Source organism: Vicugna pacos, chromosome 12 (assembly GCF_048564905.1).
Source record: "Vicugna pacos chromosome 12, VicPac4, whole genome shotgun sequence".
NCBI classification, from domain to species: domain Eukaryota; kingdom Metazoa; phylum Chordata; class Mammalia; order Artiodactyla; family Camelidae; genus Vicugna; species Vicugna pacos.
The window spans coordinates 54,186,125-54,213,716 of NC_132998.1; the positions used below are offsets into that span (position 1 = coordinate 54,186,125).

Here is a 27,592-nt window from a genome sequence, read left to right on the forward strand (position 1 = left end):
ACAACAGTGAGGTCCTTCTAGAACCTTGTTTCTCTAGGTGAGGTCTGAGGACCATCTGCTACAAAAACACCTGGGCTTCTTGTTAAAAATGCAGACGCCCAGGCCTCGACTAGGAAGTTAACTGTGACCTGGAGGCTGCCTCCCCCTATATCTCTGGCTTTGTGAAGGAGGGATTTCCTGGCATCTTACCCCAGCCTTTCTCTCCCGCAAGGATGTGGAAGGAGTGACCTGACCCGGTGAGTTGCAGAGAGAATTGAGTTTAGGTAGCTTAGCCCCTTCCTTCATCTTTCTCCTAGGAGCCAGCGTGCCGGCAGGACACCACCCTGACTCAGTTTTATGTGGCAGGACCCCTCCAGATGAGATGGCAGATGCCCCACACCTCCTGGGATGGGGTGGGCGATGCTGGCTCTGGGTTGGGTATTACGAATAGAGGCACCCACTGCAGATACACATCTGAGTCAAACCCTCCAATATAACTTTTATGAGCAAAATAACGTGATATTTTGTTCTCATTCCTTTATCTTATCTCAAAGGATCCCGGAGTGTAGGAGTAATATCATATATGAATTCCCTCCTCACCTAACACTTCTAAATAAGAATTCTGGCTCTTGGGTTGAGTAATCAGCATTAAAAAAAATCCCCAGGTTGGGGAGAGGGTACAGCTCCGTGGTAGAGTGGCTGCTTAGCATGCACGAGGTCCTGGGTTCTATCCCCAGTACTTCCATTAAAAAAAAAAAATCCCCACGTAATCTGGATGCACATTAAACTTTGAGAATTACTGATTAGGGTCTGGAAGCTCTGTCCTTGCTACAGTCAGTGGTCATGTTCACCTGCAGGGCCCTTAGCACACAGTAAACTCATTTGGTGTCTAAAAATTGCACATAAACCAGCAGAATTCAGTGGCAATCTCCAATGCTACGCTTCTTGAGGAAAAGTGGTGAAGAAGATGAATAGCAGAGCCAGACTGCCCAGGTTCAAATCCTGGCTCCTCACATAGCAAGCAGCTGTGTGACCTTGGACAAGTTACTTAACCTCTCTGTGTCTATTTCGTCATTCACTAATAACATGGAGTTGAGAAAAAGTTCGTACCTCAGAATTAAACATTTTTTTCCTCTAGGCACAAGTTAATTTCTGAAAAAGAAGCTGTGTTCTTTGCTTATTCAAATGTCTCCATTAACAGTACATGGAAAATAGTAAAATGTCCAGCAGGTCTTTGCTGTTAGCATTATGCCCAGAATTCCCTGGCGCTGCACTCTGCCCCGTGTGTCTGGATTCAGGCACCTGCAATCTCAGCGGCCCCCTCCCTGCCTTTGCTGACACAATCCTTACTCTGCCCAGACTCTGGTTCAGTGTAAATATCGACTGAGGGTCTGCTGTGTGTCAGATACCACATAAAATACTAAGGAATCAGTGACAAATAAAACATAGCCAGCACCCTAGAGGCAGTTAGGAGGAGACAGATAAACAATTATGAAGCAGCGAGGTACATGCAATGACAGAAACACTGGTAAGTCAGACGAATGGAGGGCAGGGAGTAATGGATTTGATGGGGGAAAGTGGGCGATGCCTGCTTCCCGCCCCACCCTCCCACCCCCGCCGGAGGCATCCACACAGCCCCTGCCGCACTGCAGGCTGCACCTGCCCCTTCCACACAGACCTCCAAACTCCCAAGCCCCCCCAGAGTTTTTCTGATAACAGTGCTGTCCTGTAACACCCTTCTAGGCATAGCGTCCCCTCTGGTCCGCGGTGACAGCACATATGAGACACATTATCTTTCGCAGCTCTGCCAATCCCAGCTCATCAGCCAGGTAGCACTGACACCCTGGTCTTCAAAGTCCAAAGCCTTAATCTTGACGATGCAAACACTTCGGGGCTTGTCACCCTATTAAGAGGTAAAATCCCAGGACTCCTCCTGGGGAGGTGACCAGGTGTGCTGCCTCCCCCCGCATTCCACACCGCCTGTCTCCTCTTCTTAGGAGCTGTTATCATGAAACACTGGGACGAACACAAAAGGCTGTGTCACTGTTTCCCATGCTGGCCCTGTGGTTATGATTAAATGCACTGTTTCCAGTCTTCCTTACTCGAGGCACAAGTTAACTTATGAAAATGAAGCTGTCTTCTTTGCTTATTCATACATCACCGCTAACAGCCAGACAAGAGCGAACAAGCTTGCTATTCTGCTGGGGCCCTGGTGTCGGTGTCACCAGCCAGCAGACGGATGGCTCCAGACGGGGAACTCCCCTGGCTCCCTCCTTCCGCAGCTTTTGGCTCAAGGCAGGGTTCCTGCCACTCAGGAGGTGAGGCTCCGGGGGAGCCGGGAATGATGATGCTTCCGCGTGAGACACTGGACGCGGAAAGGGCAGGCAAGGTATTCACTCGCCAGGTGTGCGGAAGGCAGCATGGTAAATGAGAAAGACAAAGGGTTTTAAAACCAGGCAAAACAGGGTTCCAGCTCCAGCTCTGTATGGCTTGGCCAAGGCGTAACTGCTCTGAGCCTCAATCTCCTTATTGTAAAAAGGCAAGGATAGAATCTCCCACCTGTCTTCGAGAATGGGTGTGCAGATCCAAGAAGACAATGTGTGCAAAGCCCCGGGCTGGTGATGGATGCTCGACTAAAGGCATTTCTCTCCTTCCCTTTCGTGATGGCCATTGTTCATAAAGTCTAAGTGTTCCTATTCCAGCACTGACACTAGCTGTACAGACCGGACTCTGCAAAATGTGGCCGACTGCTCCCCGAACTCCCACCCTGCTGGCTCTTCCCACTGCTCCCCTGAAACTTCTGGAAGCCTTTAGTTTCCGTGACACTAGTCTCCCGGCTCTGAACATTCCTTCCCCGCCTCCTTCATGGGACTCCTCTCTCTCTGCCTCCCCTTCAATGCTCAGCTCCCCAACTCCCATCCTTGGCCCCCTCTCATTTTACTGTACATTTTATCTTGGATGATGGACTCCACTCCAAGGGCTCCACATACCACCGGTAGGGGGAGAACCCCTCATCTCCACCTCAGACTACTTTCCAGAGCTTCTTACTCTTAAATCTAGCTATCTGCTCACCATCTTCATTTGACTGTTTCCGCAACAACCTTCAACTCAAATTATTCAAAGTTAAATCCACAATTTTCTCCTCCTAAAAAACGCCCTGAGTCCTGCCCGTTCTGCTGGTTGGGCGCATCGATTTCCAACTTGTCACCAAAGCTAGAACCTTTGACTCCACCCTGACACCTTCCTCTCTTCCCACATCTCATCACTGCTGCAGTCAACTCCTACACATCTTATCTGCTGGTTGTCAAACTCATCCCCTTCCTAGCTCTCCCATCCTTGCCCTCATGATCTCTCCTTCTCTGAGACCTTAGCAGAGTCACACCTGATCACCTTTCCCTTAGCGAGAGCCCTGTGCCATTCCGTTTTGCTTTACTCAGCCCTAGAAATATTTTAAAAGCTCAAATTTAATGATTTTGCTTCCCTGATTGAAAAGTTTAATGCTTCTGGGGCCCAGCTGAGTGTGGATGGATGGATAGATGGATGAATGGATGGATGGATGGATAGATGATGGATGGGTAGACAGATGGATGAATAAATGGATGAACGAATGAAAAAGAAACATTGTCTATAACCCATCAACCCAGCCCATCTGGAGAACTCTGTGTCAGTGGGGTGGAGGATGCTACTAGTTAACCTCTCCAGGTAAACTCCAGGAGCAGGTAGCTCTAGCGCGGATCATGGATGCTTCTAGTGCTTTTTCCCACCCCCAGGAAAGCTCCAGGGTGCACAGAGGGAGTCTGCCAATCCCAGCTGTGTAGCAAACCAGCTGTCCTTATATACCAGCAGGCGGATTTGAAAATGTGATAACCGGGGGCTGTACTAGGTCTGAGCAGAGAAAGCAGCAATGCTCTTCCAACCTTGTATTTATTCTATTCAGCTCTTTTAAAACAGAAAAGACTTTAATGGTAGCATTCAATGCATGTCTGAGTGCAGGGTGGCTATACTAAGGAAAACACAGAGTATCACATTACTGTTTACTAAACATCTGAAAAGTACTGCTCTACAGCCAGAGGTGCCCCTGGCTAGTGGGTGCAGAATAATAAAACATCTCCTGAGAAGATGCAGCACAAAAGGGGATTTAAACAGCCCTGAATGGGTTGAAAAGGGCTGTTTCTGAACTTGCACGTCTCACCGCTCCCACTTTCCCGGTTTGGCTCCAGCTAAATGCACCCTGGGCATCACAGAAGTTTGTATGAGCTGCGGAGGGCTTAGTAATTATTCTGGGACCACCGAGTTTGACAGGTGAAGCCCAGAGAAAGGAATGAGGTGTTGAGGAACATGCCGGCGACGCAAGAGCCGGGACTCCACCACCAACTCTACGCTCCACGTCTTTTCTATGCATGAGGTTCCCTAACGTGGCCTCCTCTTCTCTCCTTCAACTTTAATATGATTCTCACCTAGTTCAAATTCAAGCTCTTCTATGCGTCAATGGTAATCCTGGGCAAATTCTCAGCTCCTCAGTTTCCTCCTCTGTAAAATTACTACAGTAAAGATAACTATTTCTGCAGGCATCACTGGGGCTCTTAACCAGGTTGATGCACCCTGCGTTTATACAGCATGTCCTTGAGTTGGAAGCTATGGGCTGTAGTTAAAAAGGTCCTGCTGTCAATCATTTTGCCTCCTGGAGGCTGCTTGATGAAGCTCCCTGGCCCCTCCAGTTTATTCCTTATTCAGCCAACCCTGATTTCATTCGGGGAAAAACACTCCACCCTTACTGACCTCTGTAGCTGAGAGATATTCCTTCTGGGAGGAATTAGAATCAGTGTCACTCTGGAAGGTAGAATTAGGCTTTACAAGTGAAGATTGAAGGAAAATAGATTTTGCTTATTACAAGCCAGGCCACTGGGGTTCACCACAACAGAAATGAACTGCATTTCCAGGGAGGAGCTTCCAAGCACCGGAAGGGTTCCAGACGAGGCTGCGTGATCAGCCCCGACCAGCAGGTATTCACCATGTCCCTGCCGTGACCTGGGCCATGCGCCAACTGCTGGAGACACGCACTGAAGGAAACAGACCTAGTCCTGACTTTTCCGATTGTATGATCTCTACAAAAAGCTTCTCAAATGGTTTGGCTGCTGCCTGCTAGGTCCCAGCTGGACTTCCCTGAAGCAGATTCTCCTGGGGTGAAGCCCAGGGTATTTCTCTGCAAAGGACAGCTCTATGAATGCCGATGCACGGCAGGCTTGGGGACCTTTGGGAGCGGGAAGTCACCTGAGCAGGCATGCTGTGGGAGGGGGCTTATCTGTACTGAGCAGAACTCTGGATTTGATGACCTCAAAGCTCCCTTCCAACCTGACCATGAGGTCTCTTTATTCTAGACCAGCAATGCCTTTTCTCAACATCCTCTCAAGCTGGACCATCCCACCCACGTTAGTTTTGGACATGTGCTGTGTGTGTGTGCACACAGCTGGCCCCAAGGGGAGCCTGTTTTCTCAGGGCAGCCCCTGCTCTGTGAGCACGTTGCCCAGGTACCATGATATGTGCTTTCCTTGCCTCATCTCTGAACCCCTTACAACAACCCCACAAGGTGGGCACAGGGCTCGTCTCTCAGAAGGCAAACTGAGGTTTAGGGAGGGAAAGTCAATGTCAGAGACATGTGGCTAAGGACCTCAGAGCTGGAGTTGTGTTCAGGTCTCTCTGTTGCAAAAGCCCATGTTTTACACCTAGACTCGTGCTTAGGAACAATCTGCAGGGCCTTTCTCTCTCCAGGGGAAGGGCTGCAGCGGGTAAAGCTCCGAAGGGCACAGACAGAAAGGGCGGAAAGGCTCTCCAGGTGTATTTGATCAGCCCACCTTTTCCTGCCCAGGGTGCCTCCTGGGGCTGCAGGCAGGGGTCTGGGGCTCTGCAGGGTCCTCTGGTCCCCATCGGGCACTCTGAGTCCAAGTTCCTTCAGCCTTTATCCCAGGGTGCCAAGCTGAGAGCGCAGCCCACCCAGGGGCACCGAGGGAGAACAGAGAAGGCAGCCCTGAGACTCAGAAAAGAGCCTCCGGATGACGATTCTCTCTGGTGAGATGTAGGAACAAGTGTCCCCACCCCCCAAGTCAGCCCCGAGCGGGCCCCTGCCAACTTAACTCACGTTTAAAAACTCCTGCTCGATCTCAAATAATGATTTCTCTCCTCTTCCTTCCGTGATCTTTGGTCTCGGGGAATGGGAAAAACTAAAAAGGGACAGACGCGGAGCCAGCCGCTGGGCTCTCTTCCAAGGCTGCTTTCATCACACAGGCTCCCAGGATGCTGGCTTCTTCACCTCTTAGACGCGGCCTCAGCTGGGGGAGCAGAGCCGGCCTGGACCCGGCTGTCACCTCCAACCGTGGGCTTCTTGGATCTGCCTCTTTTTAAAAACACAATCGGTGGGCGTCTCTCAGATCCTTCACTCTTGGACACTCCTTGAATCAGTAATAACCGTGCCTGGGAGCAGTGCCCTAACCTTCCTAGTGGGGTTGCGGAAAAAGCACCTCTTGCAGGATTTGAAGGGCAATGTTCAGGATCTGGCTTTTCCAATTATCAACTGTGCGACCCGGGCCCAAAGGACTCAATTTTGGGGTGCGTAGGAGACTGTGAGGGCTGCTCTAACCCATCCCCACAGACTGGCGGCTTAAACAGCAGACACCTGTGTTCTCACAGTTCTGGAGGCTGAGAAGTTTGCGATCAAGATTTGGGCAGGCTGTTCCTTCCACGGTCTCTCTCCTGGGCCCGTACACGGCCGTCTTCTCCCTGGGTCTTCACAGGGTCACCCCTCCGTGTGCCTGTGTCTTAATCACCTCTTCTTACAAGAACACTAGTCATTCCACGTTAGGCCCGCTCTAATGACCTCATTTTACCAAATTCTCTCTCTAAAGATCCTAACTCCAGGTACAGTCACATTCTGAGGCATTGCGGGTTACGCCTTCAATGTATGAACTTTGGGGCGACGTAACTCAGCCACACCACAGGGCAAGGTCACCAACCACTCACACTGACAAATGTGGAGCCGTGACTCTGAAAGGACTGAGAGGGAGGGGTCCAGAGTGAGGTCAGGGTCCACAAGGGGATGAGGCCAGGAGGTCGTCTGAAGAAATAAGGATTACATCGAGGTCTGAAGGAAGGTGGTTAGGGTGTCAAGGCCGGGGGAACAGTGTGTGTTAAAACCTTGCCGTGGGAAGCTTGGCAGGGACGAGCACTGAGCTGTCACAGGAGGAGATTTGGTGCTTGCTCCTGCTTCCTGGCATGGAGCTCCTAAAATCCTTGGAATTTCCTGAGTGATAAGAACATCTTTTGTTCTAATGAGGAAACCCTTTGGCAGCCCCTTCACGATGGCTTCAGGATGCAGGCTGGTTGCCAGAAGAGTCAAGCTTTGATGGGAAGAATGGAACATTCGGCTCCAGCTCCACCCCCCAGCCTCCAGGGAAGAGGCGGGAGGGGCTGGAGCCTGAGTTCACTGCTGATGGCCAATGACTGTCAACCATGCCTACATGATGAAGCCCCCCTGCAAACCCCTAAACGACAGGCTGCAGAGAGCTTCTGAGCGGGGGAGCACACGGAGGTTCTAGGAGGGCGGTGGGTCGTAGAGGGGATGCTCCACCCCTCATACCCTGCCTGGTGCATCTTTTCCATGTGGCTGGGTCTGAATTGTATCCTTCATAATAAACCAGTGGCAGTAAGTAAAGCACCTTCCTGAGCTCCATGAGGCCTTCTAGCAAAGTAGCAAACCCACCTGGGGGGGGGTCTTGGAAACCCCTGACTTTGGAGCCAAGCTGAACAGAAGCGTGGGTAACCCAGGGACCCAACACTTGAGACTAGTGTCTGAAGTATCTGCAGTCTTGCGGGTCTGAGTCCTTAACCCGCGGGGTCTGACGCTGACAGCAGGCGGTCGTGAAAGACTGTCAACTGGTGTTTTCAGAGAACTGGAGAATTAATGGGTGTCAGGAGAACACACCTCTCAAAGGACTAAAGGCCAGTGTGACTGAGACACACAGACCACGGGGAGGAGGGTGAGCTGGCAGTGGGGTGACGAGGCTGAAGCTGGCAGGGCGTGCTCGCGGGGCCCAGAAGGAGGTCTCTCCAGGCAGGACACGCGAGGGTCTTAGGCAGGCAGGACCAGCCTGTTGCACAGCTTGGGAGCACCATTTGCAAAGAAGACAGTGGGAACAGTGCCTCTCGGAGTAGCAGCATGGTGGCGCTGTAAGTAAGCAGCCAATGAGATAAGGATTCTGTTCTGAAAAGCATATTCTTGCTGCTGTCTGGGAAAGGAACAACGGATGATTTGCGGGGTTAGAGACCAAGGGTTTCACTTTTCTTCTTTTCTTTAAGAAAGATCATGTTAGAGACACACAAGCCTGGGCAGGAGGTTAAGTGCTGTACACACACATCACAGTCATCAAACATCTCCTGAGGCACCTGTGCGCAGGTGACGTGCTCGGGCCAAGCGCCACACCGAGAGGCAGAAATGGGAGCGCTCACCTCCCCTGCACCTGGTAAGGGGATGGGTCGTGTGGGAAAAGGGTGCAGACTCCACTGCTCTTGTAACCCCAGGTGTCCCGGGGCTCAGCACAGTGTGGATGGCGTCCAAGGGCTCTCTTCCTGCTCACTGAATGTTCACGTCGGAAAAACAACTTAGTTTGTGTTTGGACCCAATCAGGCTCCAAGAAAGAGGCGGTAGGGGCGACTTTAAGAAATCATTAAGGTACATGTCCTGGGGGATGCAGAAGAGGTGCTGCTGGGTGTCACTAAGGAGCAGGCAGACTGCACCAAAACAAAAGGCCCCTGCAACACAAATCAGCACAGGCAGGAGGGGAGGGAGGCGAGGAGGAGAGGACACAAGGGGGACATTCTCAGGCAGGACCACTCACTCGTGCACGCTCTGGAGTCAAGGTGGGGAAAGACGTGGAATAATAATACAACAATATAACGTATCCAGCCATGAAAAGGAACGAAGTACGATACTTGCCACAGCCTGGATGAACCTCACACACATTGTGCTCGGTCAAAGAAGCCACACACAAAAGATCACATACTATATGATTCCTCTTATATGATACGTCCAGAACAGGCAAGTCCGTAAAGACAGAAAGCAGATTAGAGGTTAATGGGAGATGGGTGGAGGGGAGATGTGGAATGATTATTTGATGAGGACAGGGTGATTAAAAAAAATCTTAAAACTAGAGAGAGGAGTCAACTGCATAATGTTGTAAATAACTCAACACCACTGAAATTGCACATTGAAAAATAGCTACTTACATAAAATTGTGTAAATTTCACCTTAACAGAAAATGATCACCATACAGGGAGCAGGGAAGTAATCACTGGAATAGGGCAGTAGTAATTTTACAAAGTTTTACCCTATTGAGTCTTTGCTACAAATGCTGGGGTGCCCGGGACTCCCTCACTCCCCCGGGCTCTCCTGGCCTCCAGCCTCCCTAGCCTCTCCGTGTCCTTGGCAATCTCCTCCAGGCCCTTGCTTTAAATGCCACCTATACGTTGACAACTTCAAAATTTATATCTCCGGTCTGCCCTCTACACGGAGTTCCAGAACCATAAATTCAACTGCCCACCTGACACCTCTACTTTGAACATCTAATAGGCACCTCAGGCTTAAATAGCCCAAATCGAAATCTTGATTTTTTTTCTCTTCCCGAACCGTGTCTCCCAGATCAGGAAAGACCAGCTCCCTCTCTCAATCCGCCCAGTTGCTTAGACTAGAAATTATGGAGTCCTTCTTCCCCAAGCTTTAACGAAGTACAATATAATTCAATACATTCATCCATCTTAGGCGCAGTTTGAGAAATTTTGGTAGTTGTGTGCAGCCAGGTAACTATCATCATCAGGATACAGAACTATTCCAACAGCATACTATTTTTGAGATTTATCTGAATTGTTACATGTATTATTATCACATGCTTTTTCATAGCTGAGGGGTATTCCAATGTATGGATAAAACATAATTTGGGTGGAATCAAGAGTTCTGTTTTGCTGGTTACGTCTGAGATCCAAATGGCAGATCTGGATCTTAAATGATATTTGAGAACATGAGCTCATCCACAGGAGAGGCGAATGGAGAAGACGGCCAAGGTGGAGGGCTGGGCCCTCCCAGCGCTTAGCTGTTGAACAAAGGAGGAGGAGAAGCCGGGGAAGGACTCTTCCACAATGAGGACGTGCACGCTGCCCCCCAACCCCGTAAAGCGCAGAAGGTCTCCACGTGGTGTTGGGTCAAGTGGAGCCAACGGGATCCTAGACTGTCACTGTCCTAGATCTTTCTAGACCAAAAATTTGCAGGCAAGCCGCCTTGACTCCAAAGCCCATATTTACCACCATTTAATTACAGCTGCCACCGCCCTTCCTTCACCAGATGATCTCTCTATGGTGAGTTTCGTAACTGACCTCCTTAGCATCCTCAGTGAAAAACCAGTCTCCTCTCACTGACTCTGGGTTGAAATGCCTGGTACACATGTGTCATGATGTGCATTCCTGCATGAGAGAAACCAGTGCCGGTCTTTCCCCTGGGTGGGGAGCCAGCACACTTCTGAAGAAGGGTGAGCCCCAAACCACATGCGTCCTCGTCAGTGACCTGAGCACAGCTGTTCAGGCAAGAAGGCTGTGCCCGTGTTCAGCGAGGCCCCTCTGTGTCACAGGAAACTCCTGCATTGAGGATGCTGCTTTCATACTCTGGTAAAAACCTGGTGCAGCAGCACGGCACAGGGTATCAGAGGTGCAAGGGCCTGGGGGATATCTGGGACCAAGATTTTCATCTGAATGATGAGACAGCTGAAGCAGAGAGGGCTTGTGGCCAAACCGAGGCCACGTGGTGAGGACGCGCTCCTCCTTCACACTGTGCTGTTTGTTGCCTTTGCCAGCACGCAGCATGAATCGAGCACCTGCTATTTGCCAGCCACTGGCCTAAGAAAGGAGGAGACACTTTCGTAGGCACCATGAGGCTCCCTGACGTTTTAGCATTTTATAGTCCATTTTGCAGAAGTCAGTTCAGATGTTCCAAGACCAACAGTAATAGAAGTATCATATCCTAGGATGCCTAGAGGACAATTGCCAAGATGGGTTGGCTGGGAAAGCTCTAAGGGGAAGGGACACTTCGAGCTGAGCCCGGGAGGGAACCACTAACATATATTTAGTACCTCTTAGATACTGTGCTAGGTACTTAACCCTGTAACCAAACTGCAAGGCTCAGGGATGGAAGGTAACTTGCCCAGATTTGCACAGCTAAGTGGTAAATGATGGAACGGGATCCGAGTGTGACCCTGAAGCATCAATGCTGTTTTACTGGGATGAAATTAAAGGAGAAGGAGAAGAGAGAAGATTAAAAGAAGTTGCTGCATCTCAGAAGTGCCAGAGATGGCAAGTAAGAGCGATCAGATGCTGAGAACTTACGTGTGGATGATTTGTGAATTTGGTACAGATTCACTGTCTTTGGGGACATCTCACTGTACAGTGACAACTCAACCAACAGGTAAGCAGATGCCGGGGAAAGAGCTGGGCTGCACTGTGCACCGAATGCACGAGTACCGGGCCTTGTGCTAGACCCTGGGTACCAAACCTAGAGGTAAGACAGGGTTCTCCCCCTTGGAAAGGCTGTGGTTTCATCAAGGAGACAAAGCACGTGACCAAATAGATGGGAAGGCGTGTTAGAGAGGCACACTAACAAAGGCAGACTTTAGAAGGAAATCTGAAAGCCATACAAATAGGAGATGTTAATACAATCAAAAATACTACACTGGGAAAAACCTTAGAGATCATCTCAGCCAGTCTTTTCACCATACGACAGATGAATCAGCTGCAGCGAGGGGAGATGACGTTCTCAAGATCACGCAGCCGAGGAAGGACCAGAACCCTTGTTTCTTAACAAAATCGTGCTTCTCAGCTGCTCCATGTCAACTTGGAAATGAAGGCTGCTGAAATTAACAGCTGGAATTGGGTGTATAGATGGAGCTTGGCTTCCTTCAGGCCCTAATACAGACTACGCTCACCCAACATGCCCACGTGCTGAGCAGCAAACGTGCCACATGAACCACTGGGGGTTCTGCTCGTGAAGCCACCCTGCGTAAGCCTGCTCACTGCCATTCTCCCGGGAGACAGTCCTCTCTTAGCAAGCCAAGGACAACACACCCGTAATAGTCAGCTAATGGTCTTCTCTTGGCATGGCATTCAATCACCAACCATAACAACACACAAGACCTTGCCTCTTAATAGTTTTGATATCCTTTCTGATAGAGACTACATGGAGGTTTCCAAGTTCAAGGTAGAAAATAATTTTGTCTGGCAAAGTTACAGAGATGGTCGGTTGGTCAGTGGTAGGGGAGAGCAAAAGGCAGGGATGCATGTTTATGTGAGGACCACTGGGCAGTCACTTTTAATAAGGAGCCAGAGACTGCATTTCAATTTAAGTTCACCCATCCATCCATCCATCCACCCATCATCCATCATCCATCCACCCATCTATCCATTCATCCACCTACCATCCATCCATCATCCATCCACCCATCCCTCCATCCATCAGCCATCCATCCATCCATCCACTCATGCATTCATCCAAGTGCCAATTATGTGCCAAGTACTGTTCTGGGCTCTGAGCCATAAACAACAACAATAACAAAGCTCCAAACTCAACAGTCCCTGTCTCAGCAGCACATTCGTTCTAGTGGGGGAGCTAGACCACAAGTAGGTGTATGACTAAAGGCCAAGTGGTGCTAAGACATACCAGAAAAGTAAAACAGATGAAGGGATGGAGAGTGATGGGGGCAGGGCTCTCCACTAGAGAAGATGGGGGGTGGTTGGGAAAGCACAGCTGAGGTGACATTTGAGGAGAAAGGAAATTTTCCCTGCTCAGTGGGATGCCAAGGGAGGAGGAGTGAGTGTTGGATGAACAGGGAGGCTCCGGGGCCAAGGCCTCCAGGAAAGGCACTGTGGGGGCCGCTCGGGCACACCTGTCCCAGGTGAGCGGCTCCATAAGAAAGCTGTTGTCGCCGGCTCGATCTGGAAAAGGTCACCGATTTTGTAGCGAGTGGCGGGTGGAAGTCGGCCTGGGATGACATTTGTTCCTTATTTAGGGCTCGGGGCTGCCTGAGAATGAATAGGTCAGGAAGGGATGTGGCTGCGTGGGGCATATGTCAGAGTCACTTTTCAGAGCCATCGGAGGAGGGGAAGAAAGCCCGACTCAGAGAGAGATGGAAAACTGCAGAAAAATGACCCTCCCTCGGCCCAGAGGTTTAGCGGTTTGAGAGGCACTCCTTTCAAGGTGGCTTCAGCTTTCCCGTCCTGTTTCCTTAGTCAAAATGACAACCATTTCAATTCATTTATATCATAGCTTCCAAAATGCTCTTTTTCCTTTCTCTAGAAATTAACTCTGGATAATCTGCTAGGGAGGACCCTCCAGACACCCAGCAGAGTTGAGTCACAGTGTCGGACTGTCCGAAGGCCAGCAGGGGAATCGCAGGCTTCTGTGCACCTGAGCCGCACCCTCTGCTCCTGCGGTCAAGTCCCGTGTCCAGCCTCCTGCTTGTCCCTCTGGACGCTGAGCGGAAGAGCCTCGTAAGACTCTCCACTGCATGCATATATCGCAGGGGTGCTGCTGAGAACACTGCCCCCTGCAGGGCTAGGTCGGTATTCCTTCTGGGAGGTCCCAGGTGAGAGACTCCTTTCAAAACTAAACAACAGGATTAACACGAGTCCACTGAAAGTAAACGACAGATGTTCTTTTGGAGCAAGAAACCTCTAACTGACTGAGCAGACTGCCAAAAAGCTCAGAGGTCAACTTTAAAGACAGAGTTCATACATTACCGTATCTCTTCTGAAAAGTTGCCTAAAATCTTTTATAAAATAAAGTAGGCTACACATGAGTAACAAATGACACTGAGTATTTGTACAAACAGTGCTATTAGATCCCTGTCTGCTTAAACATCTTACATGGTCTCTGACTGTGACTTGCTGTACATGAGTTTTTGAAAATGATTTTCCCATTTCCAGCTTCTAGTCGTGGGCCAGGGACAAGCTGACTTCACTGTCACCATACAAAGGTCTGGGACTGTCTGAGAACTCTGGCTTTGAGATGCTGTCTTTTCACTGAATTCCAAACGTGGGCAGCTACACATGCTTAGTCTAGCCTTCCAGAGAGCAACCAGAATGACCCCACCCCGGTGGTGGAGTCTATAAAGCTACAGCTCATGCACAGAGAGTCAAACACAGCCCAGGAGAGAAGAGCTCAGCCTTATCACCCAGGGACCAGGCCCTGCACATTAACCTGGACCCGGACACATCTGACCAGCAGCCTCTTCATTCTGTCTCTGTGTCTGTCTGTCTGTCTCTCTCTCCTGGATCCTGGTTTCTTCATTGGTTCTAGCTAAACTCATGCAGGAGTAACTTTGTTCTGACCTCCAGTCCCTATGACCAAACATTTCACTTCCCGAAGTTTCCACTACATGTCTGGGTTTTCTCAAAACCTGAAAAATGGGAAAAACCAGTCATCTTATCCTTTTCCCACAGCAGTTTGAACAGGCATCAGAGGCTCTCTTCACTGAAATACACTTAATCCATGCACTGGATTAAGCAACTGAAATAACATGAAGGGTCAGATTTGCAAGGACCAGAGCTCCTTCCTAGCATCAAGTGATCACGAGGCACGAGGAAGGCGGAGAGGAGCCAGGACAGCCAGCGTCACGCCCCATTCCTCGCCACGCTGGAGATCAGATGTAACATACAAGGCCTCTGAGCTACGAATCTGCCATCACTACACTAAAGGCACCTGTGTCAGCCAACACATCCCTATTTTATACTCCAGCACTCACACTATTTATGTGCTGCTGTCCAGGGGGCCATGTCCCATAAACCCACTGATTAGAGTGTTTACCATACGCTATGGACTGAATATTTGTGCCCCACCCCCAAATTCATGCGCTGAAATGTAATCCCTAAGCTGATGCCACTTGGAGGTGGGGCCTTTAAAAGAGGGTTAGGTCATGATGGTGGCGCGTCATGAATGGAATCAGTGTTCTTACAAAGGAGACCCCTGAGAGGTCCTTGGGCCCTTCCCCTTCCTGAAGACACAGCCAGAAGACAGCCATCCATGAACCAAGAAGGAGATCCTCACCAGACACCAAATCTGTTGGTGCCTTGATCTTGGACTTCCCAGCCTCCAGAACTGTAAGAAGTAAATTTGCCTTGTTTCTAAGCCACCCAGTCTACGGTATTGCGTTACCGCAGTCCATGTGAACTAAGACACTGTACCAATTGTAGACAGACCAGGTCCGGGCTGCTAAAAGTGATCCACGGATAAGAACTCTCTCCTGGTAGGCACTGTGAGTGTGTCTGACAAAAGGTCCACCATCATTACATTAATAAGACGACCAGGTCACCTTTCTTTCTTTCCTGGGTCCAGAAAGGGAGGGACTGGATTGCGCTCTATACTGACTGAAGCACACAGCATGCAGAGCAAAGTCCACCCGGAGCCTTGCTCCAGCATGTCCCCCCACCCCATCCCCGGCCCCTCACCCATCAGGCTGCGCATTTACCAAGGGCGAGTGGTGGTTGCTTCTCAACCTGTTTGTGCCAGCTCTTGGTGTGGCAATTAAGTCTGCTAAGTAAATATTATGTAAGTGGATTAGCGACGAGTGTGATAAGAGGGTTGTTGCTCTGAAAAACTGAACTGAATTCTTGAAAAGATAAAAGATTTGATAAGGGTGAGTGCTGAAAAAAATGCTATTGAATTAGACAACTCAGAAAGGTGGTGAAAATCTAGTTGGATTCTGCATTCCTGTGCTTGAAGGATGCCTTTAAATATTAACTCTGCTTTCCATAACTGGAATTGGAAATAATGTCATTAATATTAATGTTATATTATGTTATGTTATATATACGTATATTAATATTAATATAACATTAAGGGTACAGGCGATGTAAGGAAAATGCCACATAACTGACCCAAAGTGGACTCCGACTCACAGAAAAAGCTCTGGCTCTAACATACCTCCATTTGGGGCAATTCTCCTATCATACAGCGATGATTCGTTTGCATGTTTGTTTGTAGATTATGGCCAGCTTGGTGACAGTCTGAGCAGTTACTGCAGACAGTGTCAGAAATAAGCAAGGAGGGAGCTGAGTTCTAGGCCAGACCAAATTGTTCTGAGACCTTGACCTCCACTTCTGGGAATGATTTCCAGGAGGTAATCCCAAAGGCCCCGCTGAGTTCTGACAGCCTCGGAGACTATGGCCGCCAATTATCTCATAGCTGCTTAAGACCCAGATGTAATCATTAACCCACCGGAACCCAAAAACCTCCCGTACGATCCAAGAACTCTGACCTACCTTATTTGCTGCATCAATACCTCCCACGTTGGGTACTTTTCTCATCTTTCTTAGAGACAGGCAGATTTTAGAAATAGCACTGTCTTAATAGTTTCAAACATAAAGTTCTGTGTTTTGCCTGGGACTTCTACATCTATGCCTAAATCAAAGTGTAGACGAGTCCCAAAGATCTTATAAAGTCCTCTTTGTCATTGTACCTGACGTTTTCCATTTCAATTAACTTCCCACTGAGGTGTCACTGAATGAAAGGCATGAGAGAAATGGAGGGATCTGTTATAAACGCAACTTTTTAGTCCCCGAGAGATTCTAATTCCATTCCATTTATGTGGTTTGTGATTGATGAGGACCCAGTAACTTAGGTGTAGGGCTCCTCATGATGAATCATTTTAAAGGGCCTCTACATGGGGGCAGCTGCAGCTCTGATCTGAGGGGACCCAACACACTGTCCGGTCACCTTTTGTAGATTTCGAATCATGTGCCAGGTGAGAACTGGGAAGCCAAAGGGAGCCAGAGAGCGAGACGTAGACTGGGAACAGGAGAGCTGATCAAGTCAAACTTTCGGAACGTACGCAACTTGGGCAGAGAGAAGCTGCTTTCCTTGCACGCTTGCAGTCTGGAAACTTCTGTAGCCTGGGGGGTGTGTGCAGAGACGGAAGGCTGGTCTTGTCTTGTATGCAGAGGTGAATGTACATCAGGTTTGCTCAACAGGAGAAAATATGAAAATAATCCTTGTCCTATTTATCCTTTGAGTTTTTAAGAACCGTAATGGCAACAGCAAAAAATAACAAACAGAAGTGTCCAGTAGACACTGTACAGGGCACTTAAGTTTTCCGATCACCTTAGAAGACAGATATTATTACCTTCCACTTAACAGAAGTGGAAACTGAGGCTCAGAAAAATCGAAGAGTCTTGCCTGTGGTGATGCTGCTAGTAAGCTGTAGAGCTGGGATTCAAAACTAGGTCTTCCTGACTCCAGATGTGCATGCCTCTTGAACTGTTTAGCATCTCCTTCCAAAGCGGATCTAGGGATGTGGTCCACTAGATCTACTAGACGTGAAAGTCTACACAAAGCTTCCTGGACAGGGTTTGGTACAGCTTGAGATTGCATAAGCCTGGGACCTGACCTTCAGAAAACTTGTCTCCTATGCAGAAACCTTCCTGTCCAGGGAAAAGGTTGAAATTCTCTGACTTTTGTGCTCTACCTGTTAATTCAGAAAGCCCACTCCATACCCTCAATAGGACCGGAGAACAATGCAGGGGGATGCTTGCTCTGTAAGCTGGACCACTGGTGGCTCTGAGTCCATGCACTGGGCAGACATTAGCAAGGGCTGGGGAACCTTACACCACAAGGTAGGCCAAGTCACGTGACCTTGCTACACGCACAGTGAGAAGACGGCTGCCTTCAGGTTCCCCTGGGGTGTTCAGAGACATGGAATGATGGTGATGCTGGGTTGCTTACAGACCAGGAAGCTAACTGCAGCAGTCAGAGGATAAGAGGGAATGTTAAGGGGGAAAAAAAAAAGCAATTTCCTCCTCTATAAAACCTTCCCCAACTTTGTGAGCCAAATTTAGCTCTTCCATTGCTTCTGGACCATGTCTTCATTATAATAATTATCTCTTGGCAGTAGCGGGCATCAGGAGCCTCTGGGAAGGTTTTTAAAAAATATATGTAGTTGGCCCCCATCTCATGAGATTCGAATTTGCTAAGTCTGGGTTGGACCAGAGAATTTGTATTTTTAAAGTGCTCCCTAAGTACATGCCTATCGGACACTATGGAGAGCAATATATCCTGAAAAATAAAATAAAACACTGGTAGAGAACGACTAAAAATGTTGGATCAAAAAAAGGTGATGTATATGTGTATGTGTGTGTGTGTGTGTGTGTGTGTCTGTGTGTGTAGGAAAAAGATGAATAGACAAGAAAATGAGGTAAAACTTCAGAATTAGTAAGGAAATTTAATAAGAAAGGGCAAATCCAGAGAGAAAAGCAAACTGAAGACAGTAGCAGTGCCAAGGCTGCGGAACCTGCCTCTTGTTAGTGTCATGACACATTGGTTTCAATGAGCCAAATACAGGAAAAGGAGAAGACTAGCACTTTGCAAAAGCAACCTGGAGAATGAAGCATAAATCCAGAATCCCCCCAAAGTCAGACCCCTGGTGGGTGAAGTGGTCGAATGCCAGCCCCATCGAAGAAGACGGTAAGAAACTTGGCTTGGGTTTGGATCCGGGTGAAAGACAATGACACAGACGTCTCCACTGAGAATATTTTAACCCTCAGGTAGTCTGGGGGCCAGAGTTCAGTGGTATTGTTTTCGTCTGAAAGCCACTGTGAAACTTGTTGCTTGGCAGAAGCAAATACAAATCCTCTCTTGAGGTCTGTGTTTTAAAACCTGGCCTCCAAGAATTCCCACAGATGAATTTCCAAGAAACATGAACTCACACACGTACACGCACACACATACACACAGTCACAAACACAAAATCTATCAGGAAACAGACCGTGCAGAAGTAATCATGAATTCGACCCCAAAAGACTGATCATTGGAATTATTATATACAGAACACAAGGCAGATGTGTTTAATATATTTAAATAAATAACCAGAAATAGGTGGTGGTTTTAAATACATCTCCAAATGCTTGAATTCTCTTTGTGCAAACAGGTAGAGTCTAATCTCCCTCCCACTGAATGATTCATTTTAATGATTTAATTCTGATGAACAGAATGTGACAGAAGTGATGCTATATGACTTCTGAATTCAGGTGATAAAAAAGGATACAACCTCTGGCTGGTTCATTCTCTAACTGCCTAGTTCATTCATAGTCTCTCTCTCTCTCTCTCTCTCTCATTGTTTACTCATTCGTCATGAAGATACTCAAGATACACTGTGGATAAGCCTCCAGTGAGAGAAAATAAAGCCACTGGCCTACAGCAGCCACCCACTTGCCAGCTAGGTCAGTGTATCTTAAAAGTCAATTATCCAGTCTCCTCAAAAAACAGTGTTGGAAAAACTGGATGACCACATGCAGAAATATGAAATTAGATCCTGATCTTACACTCCTCAAAAAAATTAATTCAAAATGGATTAAGGATTTATATAATAAAACTGAAACTGTAAAACTCCTAGAAGAAAACATGGGAAAAGCTTCTTGACACTGGTCTTGGCAAAGGTTTTTCTGGACATGACACCAAAAATATAGGCAACAGAAGCAAAAAATAAATGGAGGGGACTCTTATTGAATGATTAGGCTTCTGCACAGTGAAAGAAACAATGAACAAAATGAAAACACAACTTATGAAATGGGAGAAAATATTTGCAAATCGTATATCCGATAAGGGGATAATATCCAAAATATATAAAGACTTGATACAGTTCAATAGCAAAACAAAACAAAACAAAGCAAAAAGTCTGATTAAACAATGGGCAGAGGACTGAATAGACATTTTTCCAAAGCAGACATCTAAGGTACATGAAAACTACCGAACATCTCTAATCGTCAGGGAAATGCAAATGAAAACCACAGTGAGATACCACCTCATACCTCTCAGAATGGCTATTATAAAAAGGATAAGAGACAGTAAGTGTTGGCAAGAATGCAGATAAAAGGGAACCCTTGTGCATTGTTGGTGGGCATGCAAATTGGTGCAGCCGCTAAAAAACAGTATGGGGGTTCCTCACAAAATTAACAGTAGAACTATCATACGATTGAGCAATCCCACTTCTTGGTATATATCCGAAAGAACTGAAAACAGAATCTCAAAGAGATACCCGCTTTCCCATGTTCACTGTAGCACTATTCACAACAGCCAAGACATGGAAAAAACCTAAATGTACGTTGATGGATGAATGGATAAAAAATATGTCACACACACACACACAGGGCTGTTATTCAGCCATAAAAAGAGGGAAATCTTGCCATTTGTGACAATACAGATGGACCCTGAAGGCATTACGCTAAGAAAGTCAGAACGAGAAAGACAAATACTGTATAGTAGTGCTTACATATGGAATCTGAAAAAAGCCAAACTCATAGAAACAGAGAGTAGAATGGTGTTAACCAGGGGCTGGAAGGCGGGGGAAATAGGGAGACATTGGTCAAAAGGTATAAACTTCCTGTTATAAGAATGAATGAATAAGTTCTGAGGATCTAACATACAGCATGGTGATTACATAGTTAATAATACAGCCTTATATATTGGAAAATTGCTGAGAGAGTAAACCTTAAATGCTGTCACCACAAAAAGAAATGGTAATAACATGACAAAATGGACGTATTACCTGACACTATGGTGGTGATCATTTCCCAATATATAAGTGCACTAAATCAACATGTTGTAGACCTTAAACTTACACAATGCTGTAAGTCAATTATATCTCAATGAAGCTGACAACAAAACAAACAAAAACCAAAATACAAACACCATTACACAGTATCATTTTTATGTGAAAAAAGTCAATTATCCAGCCCAAGATGACATATGACTGCAACTGCATGAGAGGTGCCACAAGAGAATGATCTAGCTGAGCCCTTCCTGAATTTCTATCTAATGGAAATCTTATGACCTAATAAAGTGACTTGTTTGAATTCTAAACTTCACTGTTAGAACACTAAATTTTACTATAGTTTGTTATGCATGACTAGATAACTATACAGGCTCCAAAAAGTACAACAAAGAACAAGAAAAGTGTCAAAAATGACTGAGCGTATTTGAAAAGGAACCAAGTAAAAGGGGCAGAAGTGAAAAGTGACTGACAGCTGACTTGTCAGCAGACACAATGTAAGCGCTAGGAGAGTGGAATAATGTCTTTGATGTGCTGAGAGGAAGTAACTGTCAACCAGGACTGTAGATCCAGTGAAGACACCTCTCAGGGTGGCAAAATAAAGACTTTTTCCCAGAGAATCAAAGCCAGATTTTACCAGTAGCAGACACTCACTACAGGAAATTTTAAAAGATATATTTCGGGAAGAAGGAAAATGATCCCAGAAGGAAAAGTCTGAAATGTGAGAAAGAACAGTCAGAAAAGAGGCAATTTACAGATAAAAACATACCAAGCGAAAATCAACAATGCTGTGTAATGAATGAAAACAGAACCAAAACAAAGTAAGCAAGCATATTGTAAATAACAGGCACATAATTCAGGAGGAGGTGATGGTGGATAAAGCATTCTAAAGTTCTCACACTGTTTAGGAGAAGGAAGATGCTCATTTCAAACTTTAAGTTAAATACTCAGGTTAAGATCCCTAGTATGTAACTTTCAACCTAGAAGAGGTTAAAATTGGGATGAGACATAGAAACCCAAAATCAATCCACAGGAGGTAAGAAAGGAGAAATGAGGAACTATGGGACAAACACGAAGCACAAAATCAAATGGCACAACTAACACCAACTGTACTGGTAACAGCCATCTAGATAAATAAACCAGACTTCCTGGGAGAAAGACAGATATTTATACAGAATTGTTTTTTTTAAAAATCCAGCTACATGTCATTTAAAAGAAAGAATATTGAAAATAAAAAGACGAAAAAACAACTAAAAGGCAAATACGAAACATGGCAATTAATTAACATTCCAAGGTAAAAGACATTACTAGAGGTGGTCTCTACATTATGAAAAAAACTGAAGTCTACCAATGAATTATTAGAGTCAATAAGATTAGTATGTTTAGTAGGTTTCTGGATGACAAAAGTTAATTGCCTTTTCATATACCAGGAATAAGTAAAAAAATACACTAAAATATCATTTGCAATGTCAATAAAATATATTAGGTACCAGAAATACATCTAACAAAAGATGTGTGAGACTTTTATGGGGAACATTGTAAAATGTTATTGGAAGATACTAAAGAAGAGCAAACCAAAAGAATAACAAATCATGCTTATAGATAAGAAGACTCATTATCATAAAGATAACAATTCTCATCAAAGTGATTTATGGATATAGAGTCAATAAAATTCCAATCTAAATCTCAACACGTGTGTGTGCACATACATGCATAGAACGTGACAAACTTACTCTAAAATGTGTATTTTGGGGAATACAAGACTTATAATTCATTGTGCTATATACTTACATATACTGTATTTCTGTTATAGTTCAATTTTTTTAAGTTTTTAAAAAGGGAGGAGAACAGGTGAGGGGACCAGCACGATCAGCGATGTAGATTTATTAGAAAGCGATAATAATATAAAGATAATGTGGTACTGACCAAGGGGTATGTGCACTCATTCAGCTTAAATGCCTCCTCCTCAGAGAAGCCTTCCTCCATGGCCCTCTCTCCAAATTAGCCCCCAGATTCTTATTCTCTGATTCTCAGTCTCTTATGTTCCCTTCTCAGCACCCATCATGTCTCGTTCTTCTCTCGCCTGCTCTCTTTCCTCTCTCTTCCACACTCGGACAGGAGTTTTTTAGGGGAGGCCATGAGTTATTATGTATCCAGAGCCCAGTAGTGTCTGGAATATAGTAAGTGCTCAATAAATATTTGTTGAAGGAAAAAAAAAAAGAAAGCTTGGATTAAAACTGAAGGTATTCCCTAGATGAACCATGAACTTAACTATGATCCCAGATGTTTCTCCTTTCCTCATTTAAATACCTGCTTTCCCAAGGAAAGAACACTTCTATGTAACAAAAGGGCAGCAGAACCACCAGCCCTCGCCTCGCTCTCCCCTGATTTTCCTCTGTTCTCCCCACTCTGCTACACACAGACCTTTAGAGGTCATTCTCTCACCCTGATCCTATTTTTTCATCACTTCTAAAGGAATGATATTATTGTTTCAATGGTCTCTCCCATGCTCCAAGGGGCAGGTGCCAACTCAAAGGAAAAGCGTGGAGTCACCCTCCCTTCCTTCAGCCACCCTTCTTTGCCCACTGACCCTGTGGCTGTCTCTGAATCTGTACAAATTGTGACACTCAGCTCAATGTGCTCAGTACTGAGATGATGCTCAGAGGGAAAGAATAATTCAAAGGAAACTGCTGGCGCATAGCAACCTGGTGATTATTAGAAAAAGTCCTCTAATCTCATCCACCATTTTCCTAATTAACTAGACCCTTTTCCCCTTAACTGATGCATTTTCCTTTTATAATTTTAATTTATTACAGCTCATTCATAAAGAGGCAGAATCCAAAGAGAAGGCCTTCTGAGTTTTGTTCAAAGGTGTCAAGTTTAAAAGCAAATAAGGTGAAGGATTAACAGAAGGTTCAAGTTTCATTAAGTAGATGTGTTGATGTTACCGGAAAGTAAAGTACAGAGGGCCAAGCCTTTCCATCCTTGGGAACACAGCGCCGCCCGTAATGAATTCTGCACAGCATCGCTTTCAACTGTGTGATATTTCATTCATTGATTTTATTGTCAAACGAAAAGGCACTGGTTCCAAGTGGCATTTAGTGAGACAGACGGGGAGTGACCCAGACTTCATTACTTGGTGCTCGCTCTCTGGGTAATTTTAATGCTACGTGGGCAGAAAGTAACAGAAAAGCAGGGTGCTCTGGTTCCAACATCTGGAACGGCTCCGGTTGAATTCCAAGCTGCCAAAAGCCTCACTCTCCAGGTCCAGCTGTCTGTGCAGACTGGCGTAGCTCAGCCTAGCCTCTCTTGTGTCGTGGTGAGGCTCTGACGGGAGACCCCACATGCAGCCCATCTTACCAGCTGTAGCAAAAGGTGAGGAATCTGACAATAATACCTGGGAAGCATCCTGTCGAATGGAATTAGCCCGATTCCTGAAGCGTGGAGATGCTGATGACTGCACCAAACACAGGACCGCAGTCTGGGCTTTGATACTGTCACCCTCAGCAGAAAGGTCCTCTTTGCTGAGGACTTAGCTACTCACTCCTATCAAACCTCTTCCGAGTTTCAGTCCCATGTCACCAACGCCAATCCAGACACCCCACTAGGCTGCTACTCAAATTTCAACATACCAAGAACCCAAACTCCTAACTTTTCTAACACGGTCAACAGTCTTAGGCAACACTTGTGGGGCCTTGAACTCAATGGATTATCAAATTCTGATCAATAATCCCTTTGCGAAAAAGAAAGACAAAAAGCCGTAACATTGACTGATTATTTCCTAGAAACAGGCGCTCTGTGCACATTATCTGTTTTATTTCTCCCACTAGCTCTCTGGGGTACAGATCCTAACCCCCATTTTTAAGGGTGAGGAAACTGAGGTTGAGAGCTGAAGCTACTTGTCTGGGGGCAGACGGCTAGAAAGCGGTGGAGCCAGGATTCAAACTCAGGCTTGTGACACCATAAAGCTCAGTTCTTTCTATTACCCAAAGCTACCTCCTGAAGCATCTCATGGAGTCTCACTTCTTCTCATCTTCCCGAGTGATGGCCTGTGAGCCCAGATCGCCATCCAGACCTGCCTCCGACTGGACCCTTTCTCCAGCTCACACTACTGCCAGATCGCTCTTCCTGTAATACCACGTTCACCGTTTATCACTCATTTGCGAGTTCCCTTAATTAGAAAGCCCAATATTTCACTGGGCTTGAAAAGGAAGACAGGTTCTCTCTTGCTGACAGCTTCCAGCCTAAACGCCTTGGCTTGGCTTCCACCTGCCGATACAACCTTCAAGGGAACGCCTACTCTGTCTGAGGCATGTGTGTTCCAGGTCCTGGGACTATACACCTGAACAGACAGTCTCTGACCTTAAAGATCTCAGAATCTCCTGCTTTTGTTCCAAGTTCCCCTCCTTGTCAATACATGCAAGTGCTTGGTCTCAGCTCCCTTTGGGCATCCCCTCCCTCACCACCCAGGAAGAGCCCCCCTCTCCCCTCCAAAATCTTCCCCATGTTTCCAGGTCTAGTTTGAGTTTCACTTCTTCCGTAAGGGGGAGCAGGCCCTTCCACCCCCCCCCCACAAGGTACATCCCACACACCTAATATGCAATGTAGATTCGGTTCCACAAATACCCACTGTGTACAAAGCAGTGCAGTGTTGTGGCAACAACGCTGGGGGATATGAGTCAGTGATTTTCTGGCTGGTGGGACCTTGGCCAAGTCACCCCCTCACACTGAGCCTCAGATCACACTGTGAAACAGGGACAGTAGCAGGTGGTTGTGAGGACTGTACCGTCAGCCTGTCTCCGTGGGCTCTGTGTCTAGGGATTTAACCAACCTCAGAAAATCTCTCCCCGCCCCACCAAGTTCCAGAAAGTTCTAAAGGGCAAAATTTGAATTTGCCATGCACAGGGAACTTTTACATAACATTTACATTGTTTTAGGCATTATAAATAATCTAGAGATGATTTAAAGTATGTGGAGGTGATGCAAACACTACAGCATTTTATATCAGGGACTTGAATATCGGAGGATTTTGGTATCTGCAGGGAGTCCTGGAACCAATCCCCCACGGATACCAAGGGATCACTCTATATGATAATGTTTCTACAAGTGACTTATAAATGTGATGAGATTCAACATCTGAGTCTTTCTTCTCGCAACGAGACATGGATTTTGGAAAGTCCAAAAGCAATCCCATCAATATGAAAACAATAATAATGATTGTATTTTATTATTTTATGTTATTATCATTGTCACTGCTGTTGCTTCTAGAACAATACAAAGCACCTGCTCACATTCTCAATGAGTTTCTTCAATAATTTCTTCCAGGTCTCTTTTTCTCTAATTTCAAGTGCCTTATCCATCTCATTTCCCATCACTGAGTCTCACTCAGAAAAAATTGCCAATATGTAACCTATTGAATAACTGGGCTGAGAGTAAACACAGGACCACTCAGGAAACTCTTCCACTCCAGCAGGTATGGGTCTTCGCTCCTTCCCTCCCTCCCGTCGCCAGGCCAGAGGACAAAAAGAGGCTGAAGCCACTGGGCTGATGCTATGGTCCCCAGAAGAGAAGTGGAGGCTCAGCTGTGAGCCCAGAGAAGGCATCGGGGAAGATCCACCCCACCTATCAGCTGCAGCTGGAGGCGAGCAGACACTCCCGGCTTCATGCCACGGGTCATTTCACAGCTGATCCTTTCAGGTGGCTTTACATGTCCGAGCGTTCCTTAAACTGCTTGGAGACAAAGGTGGGAGCTGGTGGCGAGCTTTTCCAAGCATTCTCTCGGGTGTTGTACACAATGAAAATTTCAACACTTTGTACTTGATGAAGGAGGGGAAAAAAAAGAACAAGGAGAAGAGAAAAGAACAGTAGAAGGGTCCAGCTGTACTTTATCTCTTCTTAAATATTTATTTCTTCTCAAATGTTTGCTATGACTGAAGGATGCTATTGGCTAAATGGAGAAGGCGAAGTCGCGGGATGATCAATATTCTGCAGTCCATGGGGCAATTCCACACGACAAAGAATTGTCTCCCACCTCTTAGGGCTCTCAAGTACCTCATGAGATACTCACTTGAGTGAAAAGGATGCCAATAATCACCTGTATATAAAATCTAAGTCATAGTCTACATCCGAACTCGAAACATATGTTTCTGCAAATGGTCACATATGCTGAATTTTCTGGCAATGCACTGCTGTGCGAATGCAGGGAAGACAGTACTCTGTTTTGTTTGGAATTTTACCAAGAGTCGTCCATCGTTTAGTGGAATAATGACAACAGCAGCCAAGCCGCTTGGAATACGTGAGCCACCGATACAACCACACCTGTTTCTGTCTGCACGGGCGACAATCACACGCACGGGAATTCGCCCTGCGGATGCTCGCCTGGGATGCCCCCAGCACTGCTCGGGTGGCCAGTCCGAGCACTAGGGTGACTAACTGTCCTGAGGGGATTCCCGGATGTAGGGCTTCTATGCAAAGCTGGGAAAGTTCCAGGCAAAGTGGGATGAGCTGGACACCCTGGTAACATGAACCCACTAAAATATACTGTGGTTTCAAAATCATACCACCTATTTTTCTTTATACCCCTAAACCCACAGTGCCTGGCACACGAGAAGTACTGAAAAAATATTATTCCGTGAATGGGAGGCGAGGGAGAAAAGAAAAAAAGAAGAGGCATCTTCTCATAGTTACACACATGTTACCCCATATTCATGCTCCTTTCTTGAAATGTGTGGCTGATACCAAGGCACACCTTCCCATCACCCTACAATTTGAAGACATCCCATATTTTTACTATTTTCCACAAAGTAGCACCCCAGCACATCTTCGCGGGGGGCGAGTAGGTTGGCCAGGCTTCCGCAAAGGAATCCTAGTACGACAGCATCACAGACTTTCACGGGAACCTCAACGCCATGAAATCTGAATAATCGTTTTTACCCAAAGGGCCTCAGATGTGTATTTTCGGCCATCGTGTTTAGCCTGATGTTTAAAAG

The 27,592-nt window shown here is 46.6% G+C and overlaps 1 protein-coding gene across 1 annotated transcript in view; it reads right to left on the bottom strand.

The window, feature by feature from the left end:
* Window positions 1–27,592, bottom strand: part of LARGE1 (LARGE xylosyl- and glucuronyltransferase 1) — a 488,867-nt gene that overhangs the window by 110,893 nt on the left and 350,382 nt on the right. The gene's annotated exons all lie outside the window — the stretch shown is intronic.